This window comes from Sus scrofa, chromosome 2 (assembly GCF_054392235.1).
Source record: "Sus scrofa isolate SSC_HxYL_T2T_F1_AM1 chromosome 2, Sscrofa_HxYL_maternal_Yorkshire_Landrace_v2.0, whole genome shotgun sequence".
Taxonomy (NCBI): Eukaryota; Metazoa; Chordata; class Mammalia; order Artiodactyla; family Suidae; genus Sus; species Sus scrofa.
Window position 1 is genome coordinate 86,094,958 of NC_139384.1, and position 25,146 is coordinate 86,120,103.

The 25,146-nt window shown below is 41.6% G+C and overlaps 1 long non-coding RNA gene, 1 other non-coding gene and 1 pseudogene across 3 annotated transcripts in view; 1 reads left to right on the plus strand and 2 right to left on the minus strand.

Annotated features, from left to right (window-relative positions):
• LOC146405539 (uncharacterized) overlaps positions 1 to 25,146 on the minus strand; it is a 51,556-nt gene that overhangs the window by 23,784 nt on the left and 2,626 nt on the right. For both annotated transcript variants that reach the window (XR_014837817.1, XR_014837818.1), the window contains one exon: positions 9,327 to 9,443. This is a non-coding gene — a long non-coding RNA (uncharacterized LOC146405539). The remainder of the gene's footprint in view (positions 1 to 9,326; positions 9,444 to 25,146) is intronic.
• LOC146405540 (U6 spliceosomal RNA) lies at positions 8,656 to 8,762 on the plus strand. Its single transcript, XR_014839265.1, has one exon. It is a non-coding gene; the product is annotated as a U6 spliceosomal RNA (small nuclear RNA).
• On the minus strand, positions 11,453 to 19,477 carry LOC146405541 (uncharacterized; annotated as a pseudogene).

Sequence of the window (25,146 nt, forward strand, 5' to 3'; positions counted from 1 at the left end):
AAGTTAGTTGGATAGTGAGTGACAAACATCATATACTACCACATATATGTGGAATCTAAAAAAAGGAAACAGTGAAATTATTTGCAAAACAGAAACATACTCACAGACTTTGAAAAACTTATGTTTACCAAAGGAGACAGGTTGGGTGGGGGAGGGATGGACTGGGGGTTTGGGATGGAAATCTTCTAAAATTAGCTTGTGATGATGGTGTACAACTATAAATATAAAATTCATTGAATTTAAAAAATTATCATCACAATGATGATTCTCTAGATGCTATGCATTGTCAGCTAAGGCCAGGCTTCCTCAATGCTAATGATTGTTAAATGCCTAAAGGTCAGAATAAAAGCTTAACCAGCTACCAGGTATGTGACTTTTAAAATAATAACAGAACTTTAAAAATAATGAAAGAACTATATCCTGCACCATACAACCCCCTCCTCACTTGACATAATCCTAAAGAGCACAATAAAAGCAGTGTGCTTTCTTGAGGCAGGGCTCTTGGTTCCCAAGACCTTGAGTCCTCCGGTTCCCACCTTTAATTAAGAAAATGTCTCTGTGTCTTGTTTTATGTTAACTTTTTCTTAAGTTTCACATCACCCATTCTTCAGCCCTCACCTGCTGAGCTGGTCTCAGCAGGTTCCTTTGTGGGTCTATATTGTCAATTTCATTCTGTGAACTGCTTCTCATACATAACAGTTTATCATGGACAAAATTTAACATAAATAAATGAAAATTTACATATTAAACAAACAAAAGTTAGAATAAAGAATATAAAAAGGAAGAAATAATTAGAGTAAAACCAGAAATTAATTAAATGGAATACAAATGTGCAATAGAAAAGACTGGCAAAGGTAAGTTTGTTCTCTAATAAAAGCAAAAATAACTGACAAACCTCTGCAAAGATTAAATGAGGAAAAAAAGAGTAATTACAAATAAACTATTACACATAAAAAATAAGATAGTTATAAATGCATCAGGGATATAAAAGATAATATCTTTAGACTAATCTGAAAGAATAAATAAAGTGAATACATTTTAGAAAAATATAAAAACTGACTACAAAAAAACCCCAGAAAATCTAAATCTAAACAGTCCTAAAAACCTGAAATTAAAGACTACTTGGTAATCCAGTAGCTAATTATCTGCACAAAGAAAACATCAGGTCCAAATGGTTTAATAGGCAAGTTTTACCAAATAGTTAAGGAATAAGAAATTCTAATCTTACATAAAATCTTACAGAGAATAGAAATAGCAGAAACTTCCCCTGATTGGTTTTACAAAGCAAATATAAACTTCGTGCCAAAAGTAAGTAAGGACAAGATGAGAAAGAAAAGGCTAGCTTAATTCTCTCATGAACATTCAGAAACCAAAAATTTATTTGCAGAAAATCTTTAGAGTGAGCCATGTACAAAAATCACATGATGACTAAAGTTGAGTTCATTTTAAGCATGGAAGCTTATTCTGTAGATAAAATGTTAAAATGAATATGAAAATTTATCAAGGTTTCCATAAATAAGAAATATTAAAAAATCAAGAATAGGTTATATTCTGACTGGAATTCTTATCTACTGCAAATGAATCATAAATTACCACAGCCACTTGACCAAAACAATATCCACAAATCAGTGTGATAAACCACACTAACAAATCTAATAAAAACCATACGATTATCTTAATAGATGCAGAGAAAAGTTTTGACAAAATCCAACACCATTTTTTGATAAAAACCCACCAGATAGAGGTCATAAAGGGAACCTACCTCAACATAATAAAGACCATTATACAAACCCATAGCTAACATCATTCTCAATTGTGAAAAGCTGAAAGAATTTCCACTAAGATGGAAATGATACAAGGCTGTCCACTCTCATCACTTTTATTCAACATGGTTTTGGAAGTCCTAGCCAAAGCAATTAGAGAAGAAAAGAAATAAAAGGAATCCAAATTGGAAAGGAAGAATTAAAACTATCACTGTCTGCAGATGACATGATATTAGAAGATTCTAAAGGCACTACCAGAAAACTGTTAGAGGTCATAAATGCATTCAGTAAAGTTGTAGGATATAAAATTTATACACAGAAATAAATTGCATTTCTAAATACTAATAATGAAAGATGAGAAAGAAAAATTAAGAAAACAATCCCATTTACTATCACATCAAAAAGAATAAAATACCTAGGAATAAACCTACCTAAAGACACAAAAGACCTGTACTCTGAAAATTATAAGATGCAGATAAAAGAAATCAAAGATGACACAAACAGATGGAAAGATATACCATGCTCTTGGATTGGAAGAATCAATATTGTCAAAATGATTAAATACCCAAGGCCATCTACAGATTCAACACAATCCCTATCAAATTACCAATAGCATATTTTCACAGAACTAGAACAACAAATTTTAAAATTTGAATGGAAACATAAAAGACTCCAAATAGCCAAAGCAATCCTGAGAAAGAAAAAGAAAGTCAGGCTCCCTGACTTCAGACTACAAAGCTACATATATAAGAATGACATTAGAGGGAGTTCTGGTTGCGGCTCAGTGGTTAATGAGTCCGACTAGGAACCATGAGGTTGCGGGTTCGATTCCTGGCCTTGCTCAGTGGGTTAAAGATCCAGTGTTGCTGTGAGCTGTGGTGTAGGTTGCAGAAGCGGCTCGGATCCCATGTTGCTTTGGCTCTGATGTAGGCCAGCAGCTACTGCTCCAATTCGACCCCTAGCCTGGGAACCTCCATATGCCATGGGAGCAGCCCAAGAAATGGCAAAAAGACAAAAAAAAAAAAAAAAAAAAAAAAAGAATGACATTAGAACACTCTCTAACATATACACAAAAATAAGTCTGGCTCCCTGGTGGCCACCTTCAAGCAGCACATGGCCCCCATGACCTCCATCGAGTGGCACCCCCAGAACAGTGGGATCTTTGCAGCCTCAGGTGCAGACAACCAGATCACACAGTGGGACCTGGCAGTGGAGCAGGATCCTGAGGTGGGCAACGCAGAGATAGACCTCAGCAGCTGCTGCTATTTGTGCACTAGGGCAAAAGAGATCTGAAGGAGCTGCACTGATACCCGCACTGCCCCAGGGTCCTGTTCAGTAGTGCCCTGTCAGGCTTCACCATCCTCTGCACCATCAGCATCTGAGGCTTGCCTACTGGCCGTGTCTATCTGGTCTTCCGCTTGGGTACTGAAGTTGAAGTTCCTTCCCCTTGAAGGGACTCACTCAGATCTGCTAGGCAGGCCCTCTCCAAAAAGACTTAGTTTGGCCCATTGACCACCATGATGGATTCTGTTTGACTTACTGTTCTTTGAAAGGACTTGCTTTGGTCCAATAACCCCTCTTGCCAAAGGATATGCTTTGAGGAGCTCCTGGTGTGGCTCACAAGTAACAAACCCAAATAGTATCCATGAGGATGCAGTTTCTATCCCTGGCCTTGATCAGTGGGCTAAGGATCCGGCATTGCCACCAGCAGCAGTGTAGGTAGCAGATGCAGCTCGGAGCTGGCAGTTGCTCTGGTGTAGGCCAGCAGCTGCAGCTCCAATTTGACCCCTAGCCTGGGAACACCCATATGCATGGGTATGGTCCTAAAAAAACAAAAAATAAATAAAATAGAGTAGGAGTTCCCATCATGGCTTAGTGGTTAATGAACCCAAATAGTATCCATGAGGACTCAGGTTCAATTCCTGGCCTTGCTCAGTGGATTAAGGATCCAGCATTGCCGTGAGCTGTGGTGTAGGTCACAGACGTGGCTCGGATCCTGCTTTGCTATGGCTGTGGCTGTGGCCAGCATCTGTAGCTCCAAATCGACCCCTAGCCTGGGAACTTCCATATGCCATGGGTGTAGCCCTAAAAAACAAAACAAAACAAAATTAAACATAAATTAAAAAATAAAATAGAGTAGAATGGAATAAAATGAAAATAAAATAGATATGGTTTGACCGTGGCTCTATAAAACCACTGGGTTTGGTTCCAGTGACCCCTCCAACCCAAAGACTTGGTTCAACCCAATGACCCCCCCAGCAGAAGATTCCATTGGCCCATTTCCCAGGTGGGCATGATGTGGCCTGTTTTGCTGTGGCTATTTTGTCAGCTGCAGCACTTGGCCTGATCCTTGACCTCTCTGTCACTGGTCTCCCCCAGGGAACTTGAGTGCTTTACCATGGCTGGACCAAATTGGGGGGGGGGGTTCCTCCAGCAGAATTTGGTTTGGTCCCTGTCTTCCTACCAGCTGGGTTTGGCCACAACTTCCCAGGGAGAGGCTGTGTAAGGCCCTATTCTCCTCTTCCCAAAGGCAGACACTGTGCAGGGAGGGAAAATGTGGGGTTCCTGAGAGGCAATAAAGGACCAGAATGAAGAAAAAAAATTCAATGTAGACTAAAAACCTAAATATAAGATCAGATAGTACAAAACTCTTTGAGAGGAACATAGGCAGAATACTCTTTGACATAAACCACAGCAATTTCTTTTCAGATTCACCTCCTAGAATAATGAAAACAAAACCAAAAATTAACAAACAGAACTTAAAAGTTTTTGCTCAGCAAAGAAAACCATAAATGAAATGAATAAATGCACAGAATGGGAGAAAATATTTGCAGACCAAGCAACTGACAAGGGAATAATCTCCAAAATACACAAACAACTAGTGCAGGTTGATGTAAAAAAAAAAAAAATCCAATCAAAAAATGGCCAGAAGATCTAGATACTTCTCCAAAGAAGACATACAGATGGTGAAAACACATGAAAAGATGCTCAACATTGCTAATTATTAGAGAAATGCAAATAAAAATAGCTATGATGGAAACAACCCAAATGTCCATCGACAGATGATTGAATTGGGAAGATGTGGTGTATATATATACAATGGAATACTACTCAGCCATAAAAAAGAACAACATGATGCCATTTGCAGCAACATGGACGGAACCAGAGACTCTCATACTGAGTGAACTAAGTCAGAAAGACAAAGACAAATACCATATGATATCACTTATAACTGGAACCTAATATACAGCACAAATGAACATTTCCACAGAAAAGAAAATCATGGACTTGGAGAATGGACTTGTGGCTGCCCGGGGGGAGAGGGAAGGAGTAGGAGGGATTGGGAGTTTGGGGTTAATGAATGCAAACTATTGCTCTTGGAATGGATTTACAATGAGATCCTGCTGTGTAGCATTGAGAACTATGTCTAAATACTTACATCACAACAGAACAATGGGAGGAAAAAAATGTATACATGTATGTGTAACTTGGTCCCCATGCTGTACAGCAGAAAAAAAATAAAATGGTTAAGAAAAAAAAAAACAACAACTATGAGGTACCACCTTACACCAACCAGAGTGGCCATCATAAAAAGGCTACAAAACAGGGAGTTCCTGCTGTGGCTCAGCAGGTTAGGAACCCAACTAGTATTGACGAGGATGCCATTTTGATCCCTGGCCTCACTCCATGAGTTAAGGATCTGGCATTGCTGTGAGCTGTGGTGTAGGGTGCAGACACAATTCAGATTCCGACTTGCTGTCGCTCTGATTCTTCAGCTGCAGCTCTGATTGAACCCTTAGCCTGGGAACTTCCATATTCCACAGGCGCGGCCCTAAAAAAAATCTATAAACAATAAGTGCTGGAGAGGGTGTGGAGAAAAGGGAACCCTCTTACACTTTTGCTGGGAATGTAAATTGATACAACCACTATGGAGAAGAATTGGAGGTTCCTCAAGGAACAAAAAATAAAACTACCACCTGATCCAGCAATCCCATTCCTGGGCATCTATTTGGAGAAAACCATCATTTGAAAAAGATACATGCACCCCAATGTTCACTGCAGTACTATTTACAATAGCTAAGACGTAGAAGCAACCTAAAAGTTCATTGACAGAGAAATGGATAAAGAAGATGTGGTACATATGTACAATGGGATATTACTCTGCCATAAAAAAGAATGAAATAATGTCATTTGCAGCATCATGGATGGATCTATCATACTAAGTGAAATTAGACAGGTGAAAACCAAACATCATATGATATTATATATGTGGAAACTAAAGAAAAGGATACAAATGAACTTTTTGCAGAAAAGAAAGAGACGCACAGACTTTGAAAACAAACTTATGGTTACCAAAGAGGACAGGTGCAGGAAGAGGGATGGACTAGGGGTTTGGGATTGGCATATGCACACTGAGGTATATGGAATGATGGGCCAATGGAGACCTGCTTTATAGCACAGAGAACTCTACCCAATATTCTGTGATAATATATGTGGGAAAAGAATGTGAAAAAGAATGATGTGTATACATGTATAACTAAATCACTTTATTGTACAGCAGAAATTATCACAACATTGTAAATCAAGTATACTTCAATAGGAGTTCCCATCATGGCTCAGTGGTTAACAAACCCGATTGATATCCATGAGTTTGCGAGTTCAGTACCTGGCTTCATTCAGTGGGTTAAGGATATGGTATTGCCGTGAGCTGTGGTGCAGGTCACAGACATGGCTCATATCCTGCATTGCTGTGGCTGTGGCATAGATGGGCAGCTACAGCTCCAACTCAACCCCTAGTCTGGGAACCTCCATAGGCCATGGGTACAGCACTAAAAAGAGCAAAAAAAAAAAAAAAAAAAAAAGAAAAGTGTATACTTCAATAATACTTGAAAAAATAAACAAAAAAATAAACAAAAAAAGCTGAAATGAAAGATTCATGATAAGAAAAATCAATCTACTGAAACACCCCAGCACTAATACAGATGTTAGAATTTGAGAAGGAATTTTTATAATTGTCTTCTACATGACAAAAACTTATGTAGAGAAATGGAAATGTTTTTTTAAAAACCCAAATACAACTTCAGGACATGTAAACTACAATGTCTCCGATGAAAAATGTATTGGATGGGATTAAAACCTGATAAGAGATTACAGAAGGAAAGAGACATAAACATGAAGATGGGTCAATAGAAATCTTTGCAATATAGTATAAAAAATGTAGAGAGCATCTGTGAGCCATGAAACAGTACCTAGTGACCTACTACACATGAAACTGGACTACCAAATGAGAGAAGGAAGCTCAAAAAAAATCTTTGACAAAATCATTGGTGATAATTTTTCAAAATGAATGAAAAATATAAAGCCCACATCTGAGAAGGCTGACAAACACCAAGCATGGGTAACAAAGATATCTACACCAAGACTTGTCATAATTACATTTCTCAAAACTGGAGATGAAGAGAATATCTTCAAAGCATCCAGAGAAAAACAGAACACAATACAGATGACCAAAGTTGATACATGAATTCTCACTGGAAATGTCAGCACAAATACAGTGCAGTAACATACTTTAAATGCTCAAGGAAAATCATGGGTCTCAGCAAAAAGCTATACTTAGAGGAACACCTTTCAACACTGTGGAGACTGGGTCAGACACACAAACACTGGAGTAATCCATCCCCAGAAAACTGGCACTACCAGAAAAGGGAAAGGACGTCTTCCAGGCAGAAGCAATAGGACAGCATCTAGAACTGGAGATCTGTACACTCCGAGCTGATTTTTGTGACCACATGGACAAAAATATAGTGATTTCTTCTTGGCCTTCTGTGTTGGCCTAGCAGGTAAGGATTTGGCATTGTCACTGCTGTGGCTCAGGTTCAATACCTGGCCCAGGAACTTTCATATGCCACAGGTGTGGGCAAAAAAAAAGATTTCTTCTTATTTCAAAATGAGAAATACTTGATATTTTCAGCAAAACCCCAATATATCGGAAGGCTCACATATATGTAGAAGGAAAACACATTGACAGCAATTGCAGGAAGACCAGGAAAGCAGAAATGAAATCTTTTCTGTAGCCTTTTTTTCCACTTCCTTTCCCAGTGGTTTTGTTTCCTTTCAAAGTTAGAATTGATAACATCCTTTCCCCTTTTCTTTCTTTCTTTCTTTCCTTCTTTCCTTCCTTCTCTCTTTCTCTCTTTCTCTCTTTCTCTCCTTTCCTTTCCTTTCCTTTCTTTCTCTTCCTTCCTTCCTTTTTTTTTTGACACACCTGTGGCACATGAAGTTCCCAGGATAGGGGTTGAATCAGAGCTACAGCTGTCAGCCTCCACCACAGCTACAGCAAAGCCAGGTCTGAGCCGAGTCTGTGACCTACACCACAGCTCACAGCAATGACAGATCTTAACCCACTGAGTGAGGCCAGGGATTGAACCCGCATCCTCATGGATGCCATTCAGATTTGTTTCTGCTGCCCCACATGGGGAATTCTTCTCTTGTTTTCTCTACTGATGTCTGTTCCTTTGCTGTAGGGCCAGGTTTAGAGACCCTTCACCATAGAGAATGTCAACATGGGTTGGGCTCAGTCCTTTGACACCAGGTTCCTGGTCCCAGTATCAGGGCAAACAGACGGGAGCACCACATTTCTGTCGTGAAGTTCAAGCTCAATTCGGGTGATTACTCCCCAGGTGGCATTGTCACAGTATGAAACCCTTTAGGGATCTGAGATTCATAATCTACAAATGCAGAATTTCTCTCCAATATGAATAAAATTTCTGGTGTGTTTGCAGTTAAGGATAAAAGCAGGAGTTCCCATCGTGGCCAAACAGAAATGAATCTGACTAGTATCCATGAAGACATAGGTTTGATCCCTGGCCTCACTTAAAGAATTAAGGATCCAGTGCTTGCTTTGGCAGCACATATACTAAAATTGGAATGATACAGAGAAGATTAGCATGGCCCCTGGGCAAGGATGACACGCAAATTCGTGAAGTGTTCCATATTAAAAAAAAAAAAAAAAAAAAAGAGTTAAGGATCCACGATGCCATGAGCTGTGGTGTAGTTTGAAGATGCGGCTTGGATCCCGAGTTGCTGTGGCTGTGGCATAGGTCGGTAGCTGTAGCTCCAAATCAACCCCTGGCCTTGGAATTTCCATATGCCATGGGCACAGCCCTGAAAAAAACAGCAAAAGCAAAAACAAAAGCAAAAAAAAAAGAAGACCTACTATATAGCACAGGGAACAGGGAACTAGAGTCAATATTCTATAATAACCTATATGGGAAAAGAATTTGCAAAAGAATAGATATATGTAAAACTGACTGACTTTGCTGTACAACTGAAACTAACAAAACATTGTAAATCAACTACACTCCAAAAATTTTTTTTACTTTTTAATTTATTTTTCATATTAAAGTATAGTTGATTTACAATGTTGTGCTCCTACCCAATTTTTTAAATTAATATTTTATTTCTAGAATTCTCTTGGCTTCCTCAGGCTTGCCACTGAATCCGCTCAGATTTTCAACCAAGAAAATAAAAACCTACAACAAAAAAGAAACGAAAAATCTATACCTTATAGTAATGGAGCAGAAGTCTTTAGGTGCTCGAACGCTGAGTCACATGGGACAAGATTCCATCAAGGAAAAAAGACGGAAGGGCAGCAGCGGGGAGCCTGCTCAGATCAGCCACCTATGGTACACAAAGAAGCCCCAGGTCAGAGGTCAAAGCCGAGCTGGGCACCCCCAGGGCAGGGAAGGGATGGAGCCTAGAGCTCCACATGCCTGCACTCCCCCTTCTGTGGAAATGCCCCCTCCTCTAGGCCTTAATTCTCATTCGAAGTTCCGACCCAGAGAAACTCTCAAATTTGTCAACCCTCTCAACACTCTTGAACCCAAGGAGCTTTCCCTAAGTCTGACCTTCACAGACTCACTCAGAAGCACACATTATACACAATCCACCAACTCCTGGGTAAGGCCAAAGCAAAGGTGAGGAAGCAGCTGAGGGCAGCACAACCTCAGAGGACAGACCACCTCCAGCACTTCTGCTGGGGGGGATTCCCCCCCCCCCCCCCCCCGCCATGCTCCTGGTTTCTCTTGGCATCAGCAGCTCCTTCTGTGGTGGTTCTATGGCCTGGAGCCCACCTACATGGGGGAAGTCAGCAGCAAGAACCCAGGACACCTTTCTTCCCCTCCCTCAGTGGCTCAGCTTTGGGCTCAACTTGACCCCACCCCATTGATGCATGTACTTCAAGCACCATGGGTCACTTACAGGAGACAAAGCCCCTCCTCCCAGTGTGTGACTCAGAGCCTGAAGATCACTGCTTCCTCCTGTGTTCATGGACAGCCTAGGGGAGGAAATTTCTAGAGCATTTTTATAGTTTTAATAACTGGATATTGCTCATTCCTTGCAGAAGACAGGTACCGAGATAGACTGGGACCTGGGACCCTTTACTGCAGTGCTTACACCTGGACAAGTTTCCCCCCAAAGAACAGGATACAAAGAAACCAGAAGGCAAAAAATAACTGCACCCATCACAGTTGGGGCAAATTGTGAAAAAGATATAAAAAAGCCCAAACCCAACGGCCATTTCTGAGGTGCAGGAGCAGAAGCAGGGTCATGTCCCTGATCCCTGCACACCATGCCACCAGGGGAAGGGTAGACCCCTTAAGCCACCCTTCCTGCCCAACCCACCCTCTTACACTCACTGTCACCCCATTTAAGGGACCAACCCACCCTTTCTCGGGGATCCAGCAAGGGCACCTGTTAACTTGTTTTTGCTCCCTCCTGCTCTAGCACAAACCTCAATAAAGCTTTGCCTGAATTCCTCATCTGGCCTCAAAAGGTCCAAGAACCCAGGTTGGTAACAGTATTAGTTCACTAATATCCTCATGCTAACACTGTAAATTAATCAGAATTGAACACGTCTCATTAATCTGGCTCCCGTGTGTTAACAGGAAATGGAACAGGATCAGAGTGTCACAAACTCTGCACCTTGTATAGAAGAGTCACTATTTTATTTTATTTTATTTTATTATTATTATTTTTTTTGGCTTTTTTTGCTATTTCTTTGGGCCGCTCCCACGGCATATGGAGGTTCCCAGGCTAGGGGTCGAATCAGAGCTCTAGCCCCTGGCCTACGCCAGAGCCACAGCAACGCGGGATCCGAGCCGCGTCTGCAACCTACACCACAGCTCACGGCAACGCCGGATCGTTAACCCACTGAGCAAGGGCAGGGACCGAACCCGCAACCTCATGGTTCCTAGTCGGATTCGTTAACCACTGCGCCACGACGGGAACTCCCAACTATTTTACTTTTAAAACATTTTTCTCTTTATGGCTGCACCCGTGGGCATATGGAAGTTCCCCCTCCAGGGACTGAATCCCAGCCAGAGGGGTGGCAATGCCAGATCCTTTAACCCACTGCACTGTGTGGGGATTGAACCTGCACCTCCCCAGGGACCCCAGCCTCTGCAGTCAGATTCTTAACCCACTGCCCCACGGAGTAATTCCAAAGCGTCACTATTTTAATGAGCTCATGGATCCACCTCTTTAGCAACTCAATGTGTTCTACTGTCAAGTTTAACAATACAACAGCCACTTATTTTATCAGCAAAAGTGCATTCAGGAAAAGAGGGAGGAATTACAAGCTATGCTAAATCACAGGCAAATCCAGAGAACAAGGAGGAGGTGACCTACTTTTATAGGGATGAGCAGTAATTTGGAGGAGCTGGGCATCCAAAATATGGAGGCTTCTCACTAGCTGGGCTGTCCTGGGCAGAGAGGTTTTCTTCTTTCTGCTGGGTAGTAAGAGGCACCTTCTGGCTGGAGATGTAGGGGGTGGTGTCTATCGGTTGGGTGGAGTGGGGTGGGGAATGAATAGAGCTCTCCCTAAGGGCCATCCTCACTCCAAGTCTAGCTGAGCTTTCTTCAATTAATTCCACAGAACTTTCTGCATTTCCCTACAACTGCAGGGGAAGGCAGGACAATTCTGAGACTCTTTCCCAGGCAGTATTTCCAGACTGAGCTCAAAACAACACGAGTCAAAACAACACAGTCCACATCAGGAGGCAAAGAACCAGACCTGAGGAACGTCCTACTCTAAGTGGAAGGAAAAGGGGAGAGGATCCGTTATTTTACCTTACTGAAAACTGAGACCAGATGAAAGCTGAACTTCAGGTCCAGGGGCGGGTCTCCCGCAGCCACCCCAACCACTGCCCCGCCCCCAAGACACAGCCTCCCTCCGACCCCAGCAAAGCGCTCGTGGAGGTTCCCCGGAGAAGGAACAGTACAGGACACCAGGTCCCAGACCCGAGAGCTGACTGGGAAGCGGCAACTGGGTAGCCGGGTAACCAGGACCTCGTCAACTTTTCAGCCGGTTCTGGCCAGTTCCAATGGGACCCTCCTGGTCTTTGGTCCCCGGCCGCAAACTTACCATCTCCGCCCCGCTCCGAGCTCGCCCAGAGACCCCGCAAGCTGGGCAGGTGAGAGATGGAGAGGGTACACCTGGAACGGCGCTTGCGCTGAAGTGAGCCAGAAGCCACTTCCACAAGGGCTGCAATCGCGGCCGCGCCCGCCCCCGGCCCTGATTGGACAGTGCTCCTGGGTCCGGCGGCCTGATTGGACGGAGTTCATCTCCCTTACCTATTTCACTCATCCTCCCTCTACCCTCCACTGTGATGAGCACCACTTGTTTCTCCGTAGCTGTGAGTCTGTTTCTGTTTTGCTGATTATCCACGTTTTCTTTTTAAGAGTCCACATGCGAGTGAAATTACACAGTATTTTTCTTTGCCTGAGTTATTTCACTTAGATTAGTACCCTCTAGTAACATATATGTTGTCTCTAATGACAAAATTTCATTCTTTTTTTGGCAACAATTTAGAGTATAAGCCAGTCACATAGCAAAATCACTAAATACCCAGTCCCCTGAAAGATACAGATAAAGGTCTAACATACACTCCAAAGGTGCTTTTACAGGAAGCAGACATGAAGCAAATGAAAATTACTGACCGCAAGCACACAGACCCCAGACTGGTTGAAACCAGAGGATTGGTAATGCTCAAAACTTGACTTTGTTGCCAACTAACCTGAGAAATGCACAAACTGCTCACCTGCCCTGCAGCCCCCTCCCTCACAGAGCTTTTAAAACCTTTGACTCTCAACCAGCAACTTGGGAGATGACCTTAGACATTAGTCCACCATCTTCCCAAGCTGCCGGCATCCTGAATAAAGCAACCTTTCCTTTTCCACCAACACATTTGAGTGATTAGCAGCCAAACCTGGGCTCAGCACCAGCCCCATCTTGTTACATGTTCACATTTTCTATTTTTCTCCCCCCCACCTTTTCTTTCGGCTACACTCACAGCATACAGAAGTTCCTACGGTCCAGGGATCAAACCTGTGCCATGGTACCAACCCAAGCCACAGCAATGAAATACCAGATTCTTAACAGTTAGGCCACCAAGGAACTCCTTTATATTTCTTCCCGATTAAATCTTGGGAGATAGTACATTTCTAGGAATTTATTTATTCGGGGTTGTCCCATTTTACTGGCGCATAATTATTTTTAGTAATCTCTCATAACCCTGGTGTTTCTGTAGTTTCAGTTTTACATCTCCACTTTCACTTCTTTTCTTTCCTTTCTTTCTTTCTTTCTCTCTTTTTTTCTTTCAGGGCTGTACCTGCAGCATATGGAAGTTCCCAGGCTGGGGTCAAATCGGAGCCACAGCTGCCAGCCTCCATCACAGCCACAGCAAGGCCAGATCCTAGCTGTGTCTGCAACCTACACCACAGCTCACGGCAACACTGGATCCTTAACCCACTGAGTGAGGCTAGAGATTGAACCTGCATCTTCATGGATACTAGTCACGTTCTTAACCTGCTGAGTCACAATGAGAACTTCTTTTTTTCTCATTTCTTATTTTATTTACATGGGAGCTATTTTTTTTTCTTAATGAATCTGGCTAAAGCTTTATCAGTTTCATTTATCTTTTAAAAGAACTAGCTCCTAACCTCAGCAATCTCTTCTATTTTTAAGTCTCTATTTCATTTATTTCTGCTCTAATCTTTATGATTCCTTTCCTTCTACTAATATATTGGGAATACCAATGAAAATAAGGCACTTGCAAAGGAAAAATTTCCCACATTTTTTCCATTCATAAGATTTCTTGACACATTTTTGTTGCTCACACTTGTTGAGAAACGATGGCTTTCCCACTGTCTTTGGATTTAAGTTTTCTTCCAGTGTGTGCTCTTCATGTGTCTTTACAGGTATATGAGATACCAGTAGGCTTTTTCACACACCTGACATACAGTTTCGCTTAACTGTGGTTTTCATGTGTCATTGCAGGGATTTGAGATAGAAGGCTTTCCCACACTCCTTACATTCATAGGGTGTTTCTCCACTGTGCATTTTTATGAGTACTTGAAGGTAGTTGGACCAAAAGAAAGCTTTGCCACAGTTTACATTCGTAGGGTTTCTCGCCACTGTGCATTCTTTTTTTTTTTTGTCTTTTTGCTATTTCTTTGGGCCGTTCCCACGGCATATGGAGGTTCCCAGGCTAGGGGTCGAATTGGAGCTATAGCCACTGACCTATGCCACAGCCACAGCAACGCGGGATCCGAGCCGCGTCTGCAACCTACACCACAGCTCACGGCAACGCCGGATCGTTAGCCCACTGAGCAAGGGCAGGGACCGAACCCGCAACCTCATGGTTCCTAGTCGGATTCGTTAACCACTGCGCCATGACGGGAACTCCTCCACTGTGCATTCTCACATGTTCTCAAAACTGTGTGCCACAAGTGAAAGCCTTCCCATATTGTGTCCATTCATAATGTTTCTCTCCAATGTGAGTTTTCACATACCATGCAAAATGGCAATAAAATATGAAGGATTTTCCATCCATAAGAACCTCTCTTATTTCCCTGAAAAGATTAAGGAAGAATGATAACCTTTCCAAATTTCTTACACTCTGCAGACTATTTATTACTCTGATTCTTCACACATCTCTCTCTCAGCATATTGACATATATAGATAGAGTTTCTTTACAATGTCTCTTGTCCCAGGAGGGCTTATACATGAGACATAGCTTGCCTACATTTCTCTGGATTATGTCCAGTGTGAGATCTTTGCTGATCCTTCTGTAAAGAATGATCCCTGAAGACTTTTAAACACTTAGTGCATTCATGATACTGAACTGCAGTCAGGTAATTCTTATGAGCAGTAAGATTTGTTCAGGTTTCTCTACATTGATGACTTTCATTCCTTTCACAGAGACTCTCTACCAAATGATTTTGTTCAAAGCGGGAAGCACAGTATTAGGGATTAATACTTATCAGAGATTTAGTTATTAATGATTTATTGATGTTGTTAGTGATTATTTTGACTATGTGTTTGCCATTAACGCTGAATTGGCATGTTTTTGGCACACTCTTCAACTGTTAACAAAGTGTAACAAATTTAATACTCTGGCTTAAACAGAACCATAACTTGCAGTGTTTTATATATGAGGTTTCCTGGGTTGTTTCCTAGTGAATTATGTTTCAGATGTTTTATATCCACATCACATGTATAAAAGTACTATAGTGTGAAACTTCTCCAAGGACACGATTGTACTTAATTTCAAGTGAGTCCGATGACATCCCCTTCCCCTCATGGGAGTGACATTCACCTCAAACGCCTCTCCTGGGCTGGATGCTGATGTCCCATGTTAGGAAAAGCCCAGTTTTCTCCAGGTTTCTCCCTAACCCAGAATCATTCCTTGTGAATCTTACTATTTTCTCATCACTACACAGTTCATTCTCCAAAATATCCCACTGAGGACCTGAGCCACCGGTTTTAACTCAAGAGCAAGAACCTGAAACAACTGATAGAATAACTAAATCCTTGGAAAAGAAACAATGAGATAAAGGAAAGAAAAGAGATCACATGTAGATTTCTTTCCTATACTGTTTCAAAATGTTAAACAAATTTTATAAGGAAGGATGGTCATGTGTGATATTGTGGTTTATAAGAAATATATATACATTTGGTAATCCAGATGACTGGTATTTATTTCTCAGATTAACTGGATCCTCATCCAGCTTCCTGCTCACAGCTTTCCAAACTCTTGAAATTTCCTGAGGTTCAAAAGCAATGGATATTTTTTTAAGGCTGCACCTGTGCATATGGAAGTTCCTGGGCTAGTGGTTGAATCGGAGCTATAGCCTACACAATGCCAGATCCTTAACCCACTGAGCCAGGCTAGGTATTGAACCCGCATCCTCATGGATGCTGTTAGGTGTTTTTTGAGTTTTGTTTTTGTTTTGTTTATTTGTTTGTCTTTTTAGGGCCACACCCATGACATATGGAAGTTCCCAGGCTACAGGTTGAATCAGAGCTGTAGGTGCCAGCTTATACCACAGCCACAGCAATGCAGGATCCAAGCCAAGTCTGTGACCTACACTATAGCTCATGGCAAGACCAGATTGTTAACCCACTGAGAGAGGCCAGGGATTGAAACCGAATACTCACGGATACTAGTCAGGTTCTTTACCACTGAGCCACCACGGGAACTACCTATGTCAGGTTCTTAACTCACTGAGCCACAATGGGAATTCCTAAAAGCAATGGAATAATGTTTGGTCTCTTGTCCTCAATTCTGGGAAATGTTTCAGGGTCAGAAGGGTGAAATGAATCTTTTTCCCCCCATCTTTTTAGGGCCACACCTGCTGCATACAGAAGTTCCCAGACTAGGGATCAAATTGAATCTACAGCTGCCACCCTACACCACAGCCACAATAATGCGGGATTCAAGCCATGTCTGCAACCTACACCACAGCTCATGGCGGCACCAGATCCTTAACCCACTGAGTGAGTCCAGGGATAGAACCCTCATCCTTATGGGTACTAGTATGATTTGTTACCACTGAACCACCATGGGAACTCTGAGTCTTTTGTTATTCCTAACAAACACTTTCCATCACAACTGGGTTTATATTAAGGAAGGTGATTGTTGTTAGAGAGCACCTAAGGTTGGGGGATGGTTGCCAAAGCAGGCAACGTTATGACTAAAGGGTTCCACCCATACTGCCAGCCATAACACCACCTCCTGGAAAGGAAGAGAGGCTGTAGGTTGAACCTCTTGCCAATGGACAGTGGGAGATGGTGTGTGGCTGCTGTCCTGATCATGAAGCTCATCATGAGGGAGGAAGGAGGACAATAAGCACCCAGTGAGATGGGCCAATTCTCTGTTCCTCATGTCATTGATGACAGGTAAGTGTGGGTTTAACTGCAGCAAGGTGATGACATCAAATGTTAATAGATCATTGTGTAGCTTTCACAAGGTGAAATCTTTTTTTTTTTTTTTTTTTTTTTTTGTCTTTTTGCCATTTCTTGGGCCACTCCCATGTCATATGGAGGTTCCCAGGCTAGGGGTCTAATTGGAGCTGTAGCTGCTGGCCTATGCCAGAGCCACAGCAACGCGGGATCCAAGCCACATCTGCGACCTACACCACAGGTCACGGCAACACCAGATCCTTTTAACCCACTGAGCAAGGCCAGGGATCGAATCCACAACCTCATGGTTCCTAGTCAGATTCGTTAACCACTACGCCATGACGGGAACTCCAAGGTGAAATCTTTAATACTGTTCTCACTGTCCAAGGTGACACTGGAGAACATGCTCACATTTATAAAATTATGGAGCCTCAGGATTCTGATCATCAGGAACAAAAATCACTTTAGGGAGTTCTCACTGTGACACAAGAGGATTGGTGCTGTCTTGGGAGCAGTGGGATGTAGATTCGATCCCTGTCACCGTGCAGTGGGTTAAGGATCTGGAGCTGCCACAGCTGTGGTGTAGGCTACAACTGCAGCTCAGATCCGATCCCTGGCCTAGGAACTCCATATGCTAAGGGGAGGCCCAAATTTTGTTTTCATGGAAAATCTATTAGACTCTAGGTAAGTTCTATAAAGGCTGGGACCACGGTCACCATTTTTTCAAAATATACCCATTATTATCCCTAATAACAAAGAACATTGTGAAAAATAACCATTCCCAGAGTTCCCATTGTGGCTCAGCAGGTTACAAACCTGACTAGTATCCATGAGGATGCAGGTTTGACCCCTTGCCTCATTCAGTGGGTTAAGGATCTGGCATTGCTGTGAGCTGTGGCATAGGTCAAAGATGGCTTGGATCCTGTGTTGCTGTGGCTGTGGCATAGGCTGGCTGCTGCAGCTCTGATTTGACTCCTAGCCTGGAAACTTCCACATGCTGCAGATGTGGCCCTAAAAAAAGCCAAAAAAAAACAACCCAAAACTGTTCCCTAAAGACTGAGTAAAGGGATGAAGCTATCCTCTCCCATGGAGGCCAGGTTCCTGCAGGTCTCCAGCATCACATCTCTGTAGAGCTTCCTCTGAGCAGGGTCCAGCAAAGTCCACTCCCCTAGGGTGAAGTTCATGGCCATGTCTTTAAAGACCAGTACGTCCTGGAGTTCCTGTCATGGCGTAGTGGTTAACGAATCCGACTAGGAACCATGAGGTTGCGGGTTCGGTCCCTGCCCTTGCTCAGTGGGTTAACGATCCGGCGTTGCTGTGAGCTGTGGTGTAGGTTGCAGACGCGGCTCGGATCCCATGTTGCTGTGCCTCTGGTGTAGGCCAGTGGCTACGGCTCCGATTCGACCCCTAGCCTGGGAACCTCCATATGCCGTGGGAGCGTCCCAAAGAAATAGCAAAAAAAGGCAAAAAAAAAAAAAAAAAAAAAAAAGACCAGTATGTCCTAAAACAGCCACATACTTTATTTAGCAAAGTCCCACTTCACCTACGTGTGTGGGAGGCCAATAGTCAGGAAATTGGACTCAATTTCTAGGACTCCTGAGCTTACAGTCTTGTGGGAAGTGACAACAGGCAAACAGATCCAATGCAGTTTACTCAGTGTTTGGTAAGTAGTGGAAATTGAAGCAAAATGCAACAATAATTGATAGAGATTTTGGAGTTTCTGTCGTGATGCAGTGGAAACGAATCCTACTAGGAACCATGAGATTGCAGGTTCGATCCCTGGCCTTGCTCAGTGGGTTAAAGGATCTGGCATTGCCATGAGCTGTGGTGTAGATCACAGACATGGCTCAGATCTGATGTTACTATGGCTGTGGCATAGGTTGGCGGCTGTACCTCTGAATGGACCCCTAGCCTGGGAACCTCCATATGCCGCGGGTGTGGCCCTAAAAAAACAAAATAAAATAATAATTGATAAAGCTTTGTGCACACATCATTAAAAAGAATTTTTTTTTACCAAATATAAAATATATAAAACTTCTCTTGTGGTGCAGCTGGTTAAGGATCTAGTGTTGTGACTGCAGCAACTTGGGTTCCTGTGGCTCAGATTAGAACCCTAGGCAGGGAACTTCCACATGCCATGGATGCAGAAAAAAAAATGTCAATGATTTGACACATGCCCGTTAGGGCCAGAGATGGAACTCGAATCATGACATTCTATTTCTACAGGATACAAAAATTTTCAGGGAATCCAGTCCGGTTTCATTTCTATATTCCAGGATGAATGTGGTGATTCCCAAATCCACCTCCATAGAGGTTTCTTGGAGAGAAATATGATCCCAGACTCCTCCATGTGCCAGCTGAGAGCAGGGCATATCTGCCAGGCTCAACTTGGAACTGTCACCACCTACATACTGTTTGCACTACCAAGGACAGTTCCCAGAGAAGTGCCCTCTCATTACCCTGCACCATTGTAAGCCTTGTTGAAACTCCTAACACAGCCCCAATAAGTAAGAAAAAAAAACAAAAAGAAACACTTTCAAAAGTCTGGATTGGAGAGCTGGCAGATAACATGGCTCAGCAAGAAGCAGCCCTCGAGGATGGGCTGAGTGGATGTAAAGCCTTTATTAAACATGACTGACCCTGAAGGTGATGAATGATGAAGATGAGGAAAAGTTGTGAAGATGAGGAAAGAATGTCCTTTACAAAAGATACTATCTTCAAAATCCTTCATACTCTTTGGCATGGAGGGGGATTTCTATAAACCACAATTTTTGATACCTTTCTTAAGAGAAAAATGTTGTAAGCTGACATTTCATGAAGTGATGTGGTTGTAGCACCTTATTTTCACACACTTAATAACAAGTGAACAAGTCATCCTTCAGTACATTTTATGGAGACTGCTAAGCTTTCAAAATGGAAAAGATGGAGAGAGGAGACAAGATGGTCAAGTAGAAGGACTTGAGCTCATCTCTCACAAAAACACCAAAATCAAAACTAACTGCTTAACAACTATCAAAAATAGAACCTACCAAAAAACATATTCTACACACAAAGACAAAGAAAAAGCCGCAATGAGATGGTAGGAAGGGTGCTTTTGTAAAATAATCAAATCCCATTCCCACCAGGTGGGTGACCCAAAAACTGCTGGATAATAATTATCTCACAGAGGTTCTCCCCCAAGAGTGAAAGTTCTGAGCCCTAGGTCAGGTTCCCCAGCCTGGGGACCTGGCATGGAGAGGAGGAGCCCCTAGAGCATCTGGCTTTGATGGCTAGTTGGGTTTGAGTGCAGGAGCTCCACAGGACTGAAGGAAAGACAGACTCTACTCCTGGAGGGTACACACAAAGTTTCACATGCACTGGGATCCAGGATGAAGCAGTGACTCCATAAGAGCCTGGGCCAGATCTGCATGGAGTCTTGGAGGATACCCTGTAGCTCCCTATGGGGGCGAGGGCACTAGTAGCAGAGGTATACAATACTTTAATAAGATCATACACCATGATCAAGTGGGATTTATCCCAGGGATGCAAGGATTTTTCAATATGTACAAACCATTCAGTGCAATACACCACATTAACAAATTGAAGAATAAAAAACTTATGGTCACCTCAATATATGCAGAAAAAGGTTTTGACAAAAATCAATACCCATTTATGATTAAAAACTCTCCAGAAAGTGAGCACAGAGGGAACCTACCACAACATAATAAAGGCCATATGTGACAAACCCATAGCTAACATCATTCTCAATGGTGAAAAGCTGAAAACATTTCCTCTAAGTTCAGGAATAAGACAAGGATGCCACTCTTGCCTTTTTTTTTTTTTTTTTTTGCTTTTTAGGGTCTCATCTGTGGTATATGGAAGTTCCTGGGCAAGAGGTCTAAATGGAGCTGGCAGCCTATGCCTTAGCCACAGCAATATAGGATCTGAGCAGCAGCTCACAGCAATGCTGGATCCTTAACCCACTGAGCAAGCCCAGGGATTGAACCTGCATCCTCATGAATACTAGTGGGGTTCATTACCACTGAGCCATAACAGGAACTCCCCACTTCCAACACTTTTATACACTTATAATCTTGGAAATTTTAGCCATGGCAATCAGAGAAGAAAAAGAAAGAAAACGAATCCAAATTGGAAATAAGTAAAACTGTCCCTGTTTGCCAATGACATGATACTATACATAGAAAGTCCTAAAGACACTACCAGAAAACTACTAGAACTCAACAATGAATTTAGTAAAGTTGCAGGATACAAAATTAACATAGAGAATTGTTATTCTCTGCTACATTTCTATACACTAACTATAAAAGATCATAAAGAGAAATTAAGGAAACACTCCTATTTGCCACTGCATCAAAAGGAGTAAAATACCCGGGAATAAACCTACCTAAAGAGACAAAAGACCTGTATTCTGAAAACTATAAGATGCTTATGAAAGAAATCAAAGATGATACAAAGAGATGGAAAGATGTACCTTGTTCTTGGATTGGAAGAATCAATATTGTCAAAATGACTATACTACCCAAGGCAATCTACAGATTCAACACAATCCCTATCAAATTACCAATGACATTTTTCATAGAACTAGAACAAAAAAAAAGTTTTAATACGAATGGAAACACAAAAGACCCCAAATAGCCAAAAGAATCCCGAGAAAGAGATATGGAACTGGAGGAATCGGGCTCCCTGACTTAAGATTATACTACAAAGCTACAGCCATCAAAACAGTATGGTACTGGCACAAAAACAGAAATATAGATTAGTAGAATGGGATAGAAAGCCCAGAAATAAAACCATACACCTATGGTCAGTTAATCTGCAACAAAGGAGTAAAAAATATACAATGGAGAAAGGGAATCTCTTCAATAAATGGTCTTGGGAAAACTGGATAAACATATACCATACACAAAAATAAACTCGAAATGGATTAAAGACCTAAATGTAAGACCAGATACTATAAAACCCTTAAAGGTAAACACAAGCAGAACACTCCTTGACATAAATCACAGCAATATCATGTGCATAGCTACACTCATGGCATATGGAAGTTCCCATGCCAGGGATCAAATCTTAGCCACAGCTGTGACCTACACCATACCCTCATCAACCCCAGATCCTTAACCTGCTGTGCCACAGCAGGAATTCCAGCAATATCTTTTTTGATTTACCTCCTAGAATAAAGAAAATAAAAAGAAAAATAAACAAAGGGGACTTAATTAAACTTAAAAGATTTTGCACAGCAAAGAAAAATAAACAAGACAAAAAGAAAACCCACAGAATGGGAGAAAATATTTGCAAATAAAGCAACTGACAAGGGATTAATCTTCAAAATATACAAACTACTCATGAAGCTTAATATCTAAAAAAACAAACAACCCAATTTAAAAATGGCTAGAAGATCTAAACAGACATTTCTCCAAAGATATATAGACAGAAAAAAAAAACATGAAAGATGCTCAACACCACTAATTACTAGAGAAATGCAAATCAAAAATACAATGAGGTATCACATCACACAGGTCAGAATGGCCATCATCAAAAAGTCCACAAAAAATAAATGCTGGAGAGGGTGTGGAGAAAAGGGAAACCTCCTACTTTGTCAGTGGAAATGTAAATTGGTACAATTATGGAGAACAGTATGGAGGTTCCTTAAAAATCTAAAAATAGTATTACCATATGATCCAGCAATCCCACTCCTGAGCATAAATACAGAGAAAATCATAATTTGAAAAGATACACAGAACCTAATTTCATAGCAGTACTATTTACAATTGCCAAAACATGGAAGCAACCTAAACATCCAACAGCATAGGAACAGATAAAGAAACTGTGGTACAGGGAGTTCCCAATGTGGCTCAGCAGAAACAAATCTCACAAGCATCCATAAGGACACAGGTTCGATTCCTGGGCTTGCTCAGTGTGTTAAGGATCTGGTATTGCTGTCAGCTGTGGTGTAGATCACAGACACAGCTTGGATCTGGCATTGCTGTGGCTGTGGCATAGGCCAGGGGTTGTAGATCTGATTCAACCCTTAGCCTGGGAACTTCCATATGACCTGTGTGCAGCCCTAAAAAAAAAAAAAGAAAGAAGGAAAGAAACTGTGGTATTTATATACAATGGAATATTACTCAGCCATAAAAAAGAATGAAATAATACCATTTCCAGCAACATGGATGGACCTAGGGATTACCATACTAAGTGAAGTAATTCAGAAAGAGGAAGACAAATACCATACAATGATACTTTATGTGGAATCTTTAAAAATGATCCAAATGAACTAATTTACAAAACGGAAACAGATTCACAGACTTCAAAGTTACAGGTTTTCAAAGGGGAAAGGTGTGGGGGAGGAATAAATGAGGAACTTGGGATGAACAGATACACACCACTATATATAAAGTAATTATTCAAGAAGAACCTACTATATAGCACAGGGAACTCACCTCAATATTCTATAATAACCTACATGGGAAAAGAATCTGAAAAAGAATGGATATATGGGATTTCCCATTGTGGTTCAGCAGGTTGCAAACCTGACTAGTATCCATGAGGACGTAGGTGCGATCCCTGATCTCGCTCAATGGATCAATGATCTGGCATTGCTGTGAGCTGTGGTGTAGGTTGAAGATGGGGCTCAGATCCTGCATTGCTGTGGTTGTGGCATAGGCCTGTAGCTGCAGCTCCAATTTGACTCCTAGCCTGGGAACTTCCATATCCTGCAGGTGTGGCCCTAAAAAGAACCCCCCCAAAAAAGAATGGATATATGTATATGTATAACTGAATCTCTTTCCTATAGGCCAGAAACTAACATAACACTGTAAATCATTTATACTTCAGTAAAAAACTTTTAGGAAACAACCTAAATATCCATCGACAGATGAAGAGATTAAGAAGATGTGGTATATATACACATGGAATACTACTCAGCCATAAAAAAGAAAAATAATGCCATTTGCAGCAACATGGATGGAAACTCTCATACTAAATGAAGTCAGAAAGAGAAAGACAAATACCATATGATATCACTTATGTCTGGAATCTAACACATGGCACAAATGAACCTTTCCACAGAAAATAAAATAATGGACTTGGAGAACAGACTTGTGGCTGCCAAGGGGGAGGAGGAGGGAGTGGGATGGACTGGGAATTTGAGGTTAATAGATGCAAACTATTGCCTTTGGAATGGATAAGCAATGAGATCCTGCTGTATAGCACTAGGAACTATATCTAGTCATTTATGATGGAGCATGATAATGTGAGAAAAAGAATGTATATACGTAAGAGTGACAGAACACTTTAAACCAGATATGATGAAGAAATAAAAATCATTAAAATTATGAAAAAAAACTTTTAGAAAATGAATTTTCTTTTGAAAATAAGTCTAATGAAAAACATTAAATGATTAATGCAAAAACTCCAAAATGTTATTAAATGAAACCATCAGAGAATGAAATTACAGAGTGATAGGACATATTCTCAGAAAAGAAACCAGGATGTCAGCTTTTTTATTTTATTTTATTTTTTGTCTTTTTAGGGCCGCACCCGCAGCATATGGAAGTTCCCAGGCTAGGGGCAGAATCAGAGCTGTAGCTGCCGGCCTTTACCACAACCAGAGCAATTTGGGATCCAAGCCGCATCTGCAACCTACACCACAGCTCACTACAACACTGGATCCTTAACCCACTGAGCAAGGCCAGGGATTGAACCTGAGTCCTCGTGGATACTATTCAGGTTCATTAACCACTGAGCCACAATGGGAACTCCAGGATGTCAGCTTCTCCCAAACAGGTTAAGTGTTTTAAGAAAATTCCATTCAATCTTCCATCAGATTCCTTTCAGGCTTTGTTTGGGGGTCAATTTCATTCTGTTTCTTTGAACGTAACAAAAACTGCTTCTAAAAAAAAATAGAAAAACTATTTCTAAAACTTAAATGGAAGACAAACATTTAAGAATATCCAAGATTTTTGACAGAACAAAGTGGTGGCATTTTTTTTTTCCTACGGACATTATACAAGGCTTAGGACAGGATGCTGTTAACAATGTGATAGACAAATACACCAATGGAATAAAAATCACAGGCCCACCTCTTTTTGTCAAGTGCATTTGGATCAGAGCATGAGTGGCTGGGCACCGGGGAACTT